This window comes from Myotis nattereri (genome assembly GCF_964212035.1).
Source record: "Myotis nattereri genome assembly, chromosome: 3".
NCBI classification, from domain to species: Eukaryota; Metazoa; Chordata; class Mammalia; order Chiroptera; family Vespertilionidae; genus Myotis; species Myotis nattereri.
In genome coordinates this window covers 178447608-178458395 of record NC_138077.1, presented here as the reverse complement: position 1 = coordinate 178458395, position 10788 = coordinate 178447608, and positions in this window count along the sequence as shown.

Sequence of the window (10788 nt, the reverse complement as noted above, 5' to 3'; positions counted from 1 at the left end):
GAGTGTGTTTCTGTGCTCTGTTTACTACGGTGGGGAGGGTGACCTGCACCAGCACGGATGGCTAAATAAAACTGTTTGCAACATTTAAAAGGGTCACTTTCATTCACCTGCACATTCTTTTATGTAAAACCACCCGTTCCCCTCTGGCCAGGATAAATGAGGCATCATGCCTGGCGGGCACCGTGGGCGCCCTCTGGAAAGTGTACACCAAACACAGCGGGGTGGCCATGTGGGACGCTGTGTGCTGTGGAACTCGCGTGGCCCGTGTCCCTGAGTCACCATGGGGGGCATTCGCCAGGCCTTACCAGAGAGCCAAGAGCCTCTCCTGTGAGGCGACCAGCAGAGAGATGCCAACCCCATCCTAGGAAGTGGCGCCGAGGGCGTGGGGCAGCGGACAGAGATGGCAAGACTTGGGTTTGGGCTGCAGTCCCGGCTCCCCCGCCACCTTGCTGTGCGATGGGGAGGCACCATGCCTGGTCTGCCCAGGACAGTCCTGTGATGCCCGCGTTGTTATTAGAGGGGCCCCTTCACTCTTACCCCATCTGGATCCGCTCCATCTTCGCCCGACTCTGTGACCTCCGGCAAGTCAGCCGCCTTTGTGGGCCTCCGGTTCCTCATGTGCACAGAGCGGGCGTGGGCCCTGTCTTTGACCTTGGCACGGGTTCGGCGGTAGGGGTGTCTGACGGAACCCATCTGCCAAGGCCTGCAGGAGCCCACCACGAGCTCTCCTGTGGCTCATAGTTGGGTCGAGACGCAGTGCAGTGAGGACACCCCGTGGGGGCCTCTCTGTGGGGGGTGTGAGGAAGGACGTGTGGGATTTGGGCTGGTGCGAGGTGATCGGGGGTGTGAGGAAGTGGGGCTCTGCTCCGGACCGGGTACTGTCGGGAAGCAGGGCTAGTTCTGTGGTGCGGCACCCGATGCATCTCCTCTCGAAGGGGAGGACCAGCCCGAGCCGAAGCTGTAAGTGGCGCGGAGCAGCGGCTCCTCCAGCCAGGACCGGGGATGTGCGGTCACTGCTGTGGCTGTGACAACGCTCATGCTGCCTGTGCTGGGCTGCAGCTGCCGAGGGGCCTTGAGCATCACGGTCCCAGAGTGGCCTTGTCTGAAGCTGACGTTCTGTGAACTTCTCACAGTCAGCAGAGCAGCAAGGCCTCTCTGAGGGCCGGCTCCTGGAGGCCAGGCTGCTCCTCAGGCCTCTCTGCTGGGCGGGTCCTCTGGCTGGTGGCTGAGGAGGCGGGGAGTTAACTGTGCTGTGCATTTTAATTTGAGAAGAAGGGTCGGCAGCTTTTGAAAGTTTGAAGAGCAGCGCTGCAGGGGGCTCTGCTCCCCTCTCCTCTGACCGTTTCAAGCTCTGAGGCCCATGTATTCCGCCTGAGATCCCACCCCTGTGCCTGCTCCCTTGGCCTTGCTGCCTTCCAGTCCCTCTAGCTGGCGGATTAATAGGGGGTGAGGAGGGTGGGGGAAGGGGAGGTCTTCCTGCAGGTCCCCAGGAGGGCGGGGCACAGCAGGGCTGGAGGGGCCGTCGCAGTGAACCCCGGATTCCAACTTTCAGCCCCAGGCTCCAGGTCTGTGTACCATGGCAGGAATTCCTGCTCTTTTCACCCTCCGGTGAGGTCAGAGGGACTTTGGAAGTTTCCACTCGGGGAGGAAAAGGCCCTGGAGACATGGAGGGGTGGCCCCTGCCCTTAACTGGGCAAGAGAGTGGTCCTGGGGCGGGAGCTTGGGTTCCCGCCGACTGCTTGCCGTGACCTTGGGCATGCCACAGCCCTTCTGGACCTGTCCCTGTCCCTGTCCCCGGCGATTAGGTGGAGGTGGACGAGGTTCCACTTCTCCTCCCGGCTGAAGGGAGGCAGCCTGGGCGACAGGACGGAGCTCTAGGTTTCTGTAAAAGGAGGACTTGGTAACACTGAGAGCTGCCCAAAGAGCATCATGGTTCAGAGAGAGAGAGAGAGAGAGAGAGAGAGAGAGAGAGAGAGAGAGAGAGAGAGAGAGCTCACACAGGAAAAGGATTGTAGCCACATAAAAGATCTGTGACTCCATAAAAGAAACAAAAGAGCCCTGGCCAGATGGCTTAGTTGGTTGGAGCCTCGTTCCAGACACCAAAAGGTTGTCGGTTTGATCCCAGTCAGGGCATGCACGGGAGGCAACCGATGTTTCTCTCTCTCTCTCCTCTGATTTTTCTTTCTCTAAAATCCGTAAGAAAACATATCCTTGGGTAAGAATTAAAGCAAACAAACAAACAAACAAAAATGAAAACATGGTCAACCTCAGATATAATCAAAGGAATGCAAATTAAAACCAGACACCAGGTTTCACCCGTGGCACTGGCCACACTTTATAAAGATGACAGTAACAGGTGGCAGAATGGGGAGAAGCAGGGCTCTGTCTGACATTGCTTTGGGGAACAGAAGTGATCCAAGTGTTGGGGGGTAATAGGGCAGCGTGCGGTTAGTGCCCCCACATGTAGAAACTTCTCTAAGGAAACAATCAGCCAAGATGTACCTCCAGAAGGCGTTTACTGTGGCCTTGTTCACGATGGGTCCACCAGAGGGATAATCCAAACAGCCAGCAGCAGGAGATGGACTAACGAACGCCCCTGCTATGCCAGGGAATGGTGCACGGCCATTAAAACGATGACTCTCCTCATTTCTTTTTTTTTTTTTTTTTTTTTTTAATATATTTTATTGAATTTTTACAGAGAGGAAGGGAGAGGGATAGAGAGTTAGAAACATCGATGAGAGAGACACATCAATCAGCTGCCTCCTGCACACCCCCCACCGGGGATGTGCCCACAACCCAGGTACATACCCTTGACCGGAATCGAACCTGGGACCTCTCAGTCCGCAGGCCAATGCTCTATCCACTGAGCCAAACCGGCCAGGGCGACTCTCCTCATTTCTTGATGTGGGAAGACGTTTATGATATGCAATTAATACAAAGAGAGATTATAAAGTAGGATGCAGCAAACACTATTAATTCCCTCATTCCTTGATGATGACGTGCCCGCTCCCAGGTCGTAAATTAGGATTGGCCCGAAGCCAGTGACCCCAACCCGGCTCGCCGCGGCCAGGCTGGCCAGTGAGACCTGAGGAGAAATTTGTTGGGGTCACTTCTGAAGAAAAAAGCAGAAGGGATTAGTTTTGCTGGCCTTGCATACAGACTCGGTGGCTGCAGCTGTCTTGGAACCTTGAGGAAAATGCCGAGTTTCGCACAGATTTGGGGCCTGTGAACTCATGAACCAAAGTCAGCAAACACTGGTCTTCTAGCTCCGGGAGAAAGTTTAGCCCCTGTTTGTTTACATTCAGAAAATAAAAATGATTCTGCTTTTTATTATTTTTTTTAATAAGCAAAATATTGGGCGCCAGGAAGTCGCTCCCTGCACTCAGGGAGCCTGAGGGAAGCCGTTGGCCACCTGTGGGCAGGCGGGAGCAGACTCAGACAGCAACGGAGGCTGGGCTTGACCCACCCAGGTCCCCTCCAAACACTGTGATTCCAACTGAGGAAGGAGGCGGGCAGACATCCCAGGGAAACTCGGAAACTCGGCTTTGCTAGAAGAGGTGGGACTCCCCCTCCACAGTCCTCTCCCTCCCACCCCCTCCCACAGCCCGAAGGCTCTGCCTCTCCCTCTGGGCTTTGAGGCTGGAACCCCTGACCTTGGCATGCCCCTCCGCTGCCAGGACGCCCCCCTGACCGTGGCATGCCCCTCCGCTCCCAGGATTTCCCCTGACCTTGGCATGCCCCTCCGCTGCCAGGATTTCCCCTGACCTTGGCATGCCCCTCCGCTCCCAGGATGCCCCCTGACCTTGGCATGCCCCTCCGCTCCCAGGATGCCCCCTGACCTTGGCATGCCCCTCCGCTCCCAGGATGCCCCCTGACCTTGGCATGCCCCTCCGCTCCCAGGATTTCCCCTGACCTTGGCATGCCCCTCCGCTGCCAGGATTTCCCCTGACCTTGGCATGCCCCTCCGCTCCCAGGATGCCCCCTGACCTTGGCATGCCCCTCCGCTCCCAGGATGCCCCCTGACCTTGGCATGCCCCTCAGCTCCCAGGATGCCCCCTGACCTTGGCATGCCCCTCCGCTGCCAGGATTTCCCCTGACCTTGGCATGCGCCTCCACTCCCAGGATTTCCCCTGACCTTGGCATGCCCCTCAGCTCCCAGGACGCGGGGCCTCACACCCTGAGGTCAGGCCTCCCGGCCTTTACCTTCAGTCGCTCTGCCAAGCTGGTTCTCAGGGCAGATGACCAGATGACCGGAGGAAGGGCTGCGTGCGTGCGCCAGGATGATCTGGGGGTGCGGGCCTCAGGCCCCAGGACAGCGGGCAGCTGCAGGGTCTGCAGGTGGCGCTGACGGTTGGGCAGCACCTGTATTGGCCGTAAACACAGGTTTATAACAAGCAACGCTGCCATCTCTTCTCACAACAAACCCGGGATTACCTCCGTGAAAGTGACCCTGGGGAAGCCGAGGAGAGGGAAGAAGGCGGCAGGGAACGGAGGGGCAATGACTCCAGGACAGTGCTGACTCTCACCAGGCAGCGGCCCCGCCCCCGCGCTGAGGGGACACAGGCTGTCACAGTCAGAATCCTCCCGGGTGCCGGGTGCCGGGTGCCGTTCTTAGCCACTGGCACGTTAGCTGATCTGATGTTCGCCGGTGGCAGTGCCACCAGACAGGACCAGAGAAGCATGGCCTGGGAGGAGCGGGCAGAGGCAGCACCAGGACAGGACCCCTTAAGGGGTGGGGAGCCTGGGCATCACCGTGGTCCATGCCAGCGCTCACTCCCGTGAGGAACCTGGGGATCGCTATGTCACCCCTTCCTGTGCCTTTAGAGCAGGGAGGCCGGTCTGGGCAGCTTGCTGTCCCCAGTGACTCCAGTTTCTTGTCTCTCTCCCTTTCCTGCCTCCTCCTCCCTTGGGCCTCCTCTCTGAATGATGATGCCCAAGCCATCTGCCTGAGCGTCGGTTTTCCCATAGAAATAACAGGTGCCAGTCAATGCCGCCCACCCCCTCCCAGGGAGCACCTTTGCTCTTCCCTGCCTGGGGTAGGGGTCCAGACCCTGCCCTTATTCTTTTTTATTTTTATTGATTTCAGAGAGGAAGGGAGAGGGAGAGATAGAAACATCAATGATGAGAGAATCATTGATCGACTGCCTCCTGTGTGCCCCCTACTAGGGATTGAGCCCGCAACCCAGGCATGTGCCCTTGACCAGTATCGAACCCAGGACCCTTCAGTCCGAAGACCGACGCTCTATCCATTGAGCCAAACCACCTAGGGCAAGACCCTGCCCTTATTCTCTGTGGGCTCTACTCCCGCCTCAGCTTCCTCATCCTTACAACGGGACAGCAGCCCCGGCTGCCCGCCTCACAGGGCTGGTGTGAGGCCTGGGAACGCGGTTAGGGAGGCTATGGCTGGGCTGGGTCCCAGGGCTTCTGGCCCTTCTCCCAAGCTCAGATGGCTGCCTTCCCTGCACCATTAACACCCTGACCAGGAAGTGGTGGAAATATTTCGGCCATAGGTGAGGCCCAGCGACCCTGCAAGCTGCCAATGGCACATTCCTCCTGGTTGCCACCCACACCTGCCGGGGGCCCTGAGGCTGCTGCCGGATTCTTTCCTTGCACCCTAGACCTCGGGGCACTTCGTGCAAATTGGGTGCATGCCTTTGGGGTCTTTGGATCCAAGCTTCCAGCGTGGTGATGCCATTGGGTGTTTGTGTGGAGTGTGGCTGCCATCTGACCCCTTACGCTCCCGTCCTTCCTCTCCCTGCATGCGCGAGTCTCTCCCATTGCTTGTGCTCTGAGAACGTAAAGCATTTTCAGAACTGTCCTCTCATTTGGTCCCACATCTCCTTGGAAAGGCCAGAATTACTGTCACCATTTTACTGATGAGGCTTAGAGAGGGGTAGGGACTTGCCCAGGGTCACACCATGGGTTCAGTGGCAGAGCTGGGATTAGAACTGTGTTCTGGATCCCAGTCCCAGGTCCTGTCTCATCTGCTGCCCAGGCCTGTCTGTCCTGGGAGTACTTCCTGGAGGAGGCGACTCGGTGGCAGGTTCCAAGGATGTGTTATCAGGTGAAGATGCTGGGAAGGGCACTCGAGAAGGGAATAGCATGTGAGGAGCTTGGGCCCGGGTGCCTGGTGGCTGCAGAGTGGAGTTGGGCATTGACTAGTCCAAGCAGTGCCCCATTTGCATGGGCTAAGTCTGCGGCTCCCCACTTTGGACTGTCCCAGCACCTCCCGGAGCTTATGAGGTGCGATTCCTAGATTTCAGGCCAGTAGGAGGCCTCTGCGCTTCTCACAGGCCGGTTCCCCACCCCCACCCCACAGCTCTGCTGCAGGGGGTCCCGGGCCACTCTGGGAGAAACACAGCAGGACTGAGGAGGTGGTCAGGGTGGTGGGGTTGGCGGAGGTGTGGCCTGAGCCCCAGCAGTAGCCGTAGGAGCTGGACCTTCCCCCACACCCCGACGCGTAGCACTCCACCCACTTCCCTTCTCTTTTTTAACTTTTTTTTTTTAACCCTCACCTGAGGATATTTTTTCCATTGCTTTTCAGCGAGAGTGGAAGGAAGGGAGGGAGGGAGGGAGGGAGGGAGGGAGGGAGACATCTACAGTTGTCCTGGAAAGTGCCCTGACTGGGGGGTGGGGAACAAACTGCAACGCAGGCACATGCCCAGGGAATCGAATCTGAGACCCTTTAGTGCCTGGGGCCGATGCCCTCACTACTGAACAACACTGGCCAGAGGGACCCCCCTTCCCTTTTCAGTTTTCTCCCCAATTCCTGTTACCAGCTCACATGCTGCAAACTTGACTTGTTCATATGCTTTACTGTACGATGTGAGGGCTGGTGAAGGCTGGAGTTTGCTTATTTTGATGTTACCCAGTGTCTGGAAGTGGACCCAGCACATGGGAGACGGCAATGGGGACTTTTGTTCTGCTTTATCTTCATTTTTAGGGTGGAAGAGAGCTGAGTGTGCTCAGAGGCTGGCAGGAGAAGGGGACAGCGGGCTTCGGTGGGTATAGACAGAATGTCCATGAACAGTTCCTGGAGGAAGCTGGGGGAGAGGCCGGGCCCTCAGCCTGTTGGACGTCCCCTCCCTCTAAGCTGGCAGGGAGAGAGCAGGTGCCTGGTGGACAGGCAAAGCCTGAGGTGGGTGCCATTGGCCTCCACTTTCTCCATGAAGTGGCACAGGCCACGGGCCCTGGGAAGAGAGGCTGTGGGTGGGGCGGGTCTGGAGTAAGTCCTGAGTGGGGCCATGGGAGTGGCTCCTGAGTGGGGCCCGTGGGGCTGGTGAAAGCTGGTGCTCTGGTCATGACCCTCTCTTGTTCAGAACCTCCCAGGAGCCCTACCCACCGGGAGGGGGCTCAAGAGACAGAAACCAGCCTCCCCCCTAACATCCCAGCTGCGCCATCACTACTTCCTGGACGTGTCACACAGTACAGCTGTGCCATAAATCCGGAATTGCTTCCTGCCTGGATCCAGGGCCCATCAACTGGGCTCCCACCGCACGTTCCCTTCCTTCCTTCCTTGTATGATCACCTCTGCCCCCTTCACCATAAAGACTGGTGCCCTTACAGCCTCCCTGTCTGCTCTCCAAGGACAGGGCAGGGTCTCATTTGTCCCAGAAGGAGGGCAGGCCACCGGTGACTGCTGGGCTCTGTCTGGTCTGGATGGTTAGAATCTGGGTTCTCAGGCCATGCACTGGGTGCCCTCTGCTGGCCCAGCTGGGCATGGCCCCGGCGCCCGAGCTGCTGGAAACTCCTGGGAGAGGCCTTGTTCCCTGGGCCCATCTCCTCGTTCCTTCCTTTCTCCCCGAAACCCTCACTGTCCTCAACGTCCCAGTCTATCTTCGGAAATACCTTTGTCTTCAAACACCTCTCAGAATATTCCTTTCCCTTCTTGCTCCCAGTCTCCCGTCCCCCAAGCACACTTCTTCCTTACTGCCTGCCTCCCACAGCCCTGCACTGGGGCCAAGGTGCCGTAGGGCCTCCCCGCTCCTCACTGCCTCTTGCAGGTCCCTGTCCTTCTGTCTCCATAGGTTCTCAATGTGGAAGCCCCCACCCTCAGGTTACAGCCCCTGTGCACGGGAGGCCTATAGCCACGGTCACTTTCTCCTGCTCCGCGCTCTGCACTCCCATTTCCTCCACCTCCAAAGACCTTGCCTCCACTCTTCTCAGCCCCATCCCGCCCCCCACGCATCATACTCTTGACCTGTTGCCGCCTGTAGCTGAATCTCCTCCAGAACCACGATTTCAAACACCCACTTCCCTTTTTCCAACCCATTCCCACACCCCAACTCCCACATTCTTCATCAGCACCTACCACACCTACACTGAGGGTGCTGCCTTCACCTCCGGCTCTTGCTCACCTCCCCACACGTCTCACCTCTTCCCACCTGACTCCTGGGTGCAGCCTGGTGCCCACCCCTCGCCCCTGCCCTCGAGGTCCCTGCCCACTGTTATCCTGCTCCACTGGGAGAAGCCTAGCCGCTCACACCCGCCTGCCCGCCCGCTCTGCTCGGCACCGGGGAGTCACGCATGCTGGCCAGTCTCACCGGAGGCTGTCTACAAACCCACGCTTTTCCCGAGCCCCTTGCTCTTCTCGGCTTACTTCAGTCTTGATTATTTTACAGGCGAGGAAATGGAAACACAGAGGAGACTGAGTGACCTGCCCCTGGAGCCCCTGCCCCTAACCCCCAAAGATGAGGCTATCCTGTCTACTCCTTTCTCCTCAAACCTCTGAAACCTCCCCCATCCTGCCTTCCAGCGGATGCCTTGCTTCATATTTCAATGTGAGTTAGAGAATTAAGAGCCTCCAGCCGCTCCCGCTCCACATCCACGCGGCGAGACAATGAGACTTCGGTTCTTGAAGGAAAGACTTCAGTCAAGAGACAAGTGTAGGAAAGCAAGCAAGGACTTACTGGCCGCAGCAAAAACACACTTAGGACAGTGAAACCAGGGAGGGCTTAGACAGGGGTGGGCAAACCTTTTGACTCGAGGGCCACAATGGGTTCTTAAACTGGACCGGAGGGCCGGAACAAAAGCATGGATGGAGTGTTTGTGTGAACTAATATAAATTCAAAGTAAACATCATTACATAAAAGGGTACGGTCTTTTATTTCAATAGTTTTATTCATTTCAAATGGGCCGGATCCGGCCCACGGGCCGTAGTTTGCCCACGGCTGGGAGAAGCAACAGGAGAAGCAACTAGGCTGGGCGGCTGTGGCTCACTGGGAAGTCAGAGAAAAGGGGGCCTTAGAGACAGGTTCAGGGGTGAGCCTGGGATGAGCTGCTGCCGCCCATTGCTCCCCTGGTTGCAAGTTTCATGGGGTCCCTCTGAGGGAAGAAGGGGGATGGGAACGGCACTGGCGTGCCCCCCTGGGGGAGAGCGTAGGCTGGGTCCTTCATCCTGAGAGTATTTATCTTGCTCCTGCAGGTGGCAATCGTAGGGGAGGGTCCAATAGCATATTCACCAGCTTTCCCAGCTGTGCTCCCTCAGGGTCCTGATCGCCACTGATTTGATTGGTCACACAGGGCAGCGGGTCATTAGTTATTGCAGCTGGTCCTGGCATCGCCCACCTGGTTCTGCTGTTTTTCTGGGCCCGGAGCTGAAATACAGCTGAGGCCTAGGTGTTACTATTTTTGTTGTTGTTAATCCTCACCCCAGGAGATTTTTCACTGATTTTTTTGAGAGAGTGGTAGGGGCAGAGGGAGGAAGAAAAAGAGGGAGGAAGGGAGAGAGAGAGGGAGAAACATCATTGTGAGAGAGACACATCGAATGGTTGCCTCCAGCACATGCCCCCACTGGAGCGGGGATAGAACCTGCAACCAGGTGTGTGCCTTTGACCGGGTATTGAACCTGCGACCCTTCCGTGCACTGGCTACCACTGAGCAACACTGTCCAGGATGAGTTATCTTTAGGGAGGAAAAGGTTAGGGAAGGAAAGGTTACGTGGGGGTGGGGGTGGGGGGCGAGGTCCTTATTTTCCCCGTTTTGCCCCTTGCTAGGCACCCAGGGCTTTGTGCCCCGGGGAGTTTCTGTGCCTGGCCCATCGTCCTTGCTCTGCTCATGTCTGTCTAACTGCCAATAGCACAGCTACCTGCACTCGGCCCCCCTCCACCTCCACCTGTTGTGAGGATGAAGTGTCTGGGCCCATCGCAGGGCCAAACCCTCCACATATGCACCAGACAGCATCCCTCTCGCCTTCCGAGACAGTCTCCCCTCCTGCAGCTTTCCTCTCCCCACTGCGCCGTCCCGTCACCCCCAGGCTTGCTCTAGGTCCGAGTCTAGGATCCCTCATCAAGGGGACACTCTCTTGGCCTCAGGCTCCCTCTGGACACAACCCATTATCTTTGCTCCCTTTATAGGAACATTTCTGTCTCCTTGCTGGCCATCTTCAGTTCCTCTTCCTGCATTCTCTCTGGAACGCCCTTCAACCAGACCTTCCCGTGGTCTCTCCGTTGCTAAATCTGATCCCCGGGCCCCGTCCTTGGACCCGCTAGGTCAGTGTCCACCCGCTCCTTACGTGGCCTGTGGCCACAGGTGACGCAGTTGGTTACCTCCTCCTCCTGGTCACGCGCCCTTGGTGGCCTCCGGGTCATCAGCTTTGCATATCATCCATATGCTGACCACGCCCAGCCCAGCGTCTCCCTGGTGCGGCATCAGGTCTGGTGAATGGCTCAAACAGGCGACCAAGCCCCGCAGCTGCCCACTGAGCATCTCCTGGCCGCACCTCCCCGGCCCAGTAAATGGCGACCCTGCCTTCCATCCACCTAGGGCAGTGGTTCTCAACTTTGGCTG